We start from the raw sequence: 565 nt of genomic DNA on the forward strand, positions 1-565 counted from the left end.
GTTTGTTGAATTACGCTAGCCGTCCTTAATTATGGTTGTTTGTTTGATGAATTACGCAAGCCGTCCTTAATTATGATTGTTTGTTGAATTTCGCTAGCTGTCCTTAATTATGATTATTTGTTTGTTGAATTACGCTAGCCGTCTTTAATTATGATTGTTTGTTGAATTACGCTAGCCGTCCTTAATTATGATTATTTGTTTGTTGAGGTGCTCTAGCCGTCCTTAATTACGGTTCTTTGTTTGATGAATTACGCTAGCCGTCCTTAATTACGGTTCTTTGTTTGATGAATTACACTAGCCGTCCTTAATTATGATTGTTTGTTGAATTTCGCTAGCCGTCCTTAATTATGATTATTTGTTTGTTGAATTACGCTAGCCGTCCTTAATTATGGTTGTTTGTTTGATGAATTACGCTAGCCGTCCTTAATTATGATTGTTTGTGTAATTTCGCTAGCCGTCCTTAATTATGGTTATTTGTTTGTTGAATTACGCTAGCCGTCCGTAATTATGATTGATTGTTTGATGAATTACGCTAGCCGTCCGTAATTATGATTGTTTGTTTGAT

This window comes from Limulus polyphemus, unplaced genomic scaffold, assembly GCF_000517525.1.
Source record: "Limulus polyphemus unplaced genomic scaffold, Limulus_polyphemus-2.1.2 Scaffold4582, whole genome shotgun sequence".
Lineage (NCBI taxonomy): Eukaryota > Metazoa > Arthropoda > Merostomata > Xiphosura > Limulidae > Limulus > Limulus polyphemus.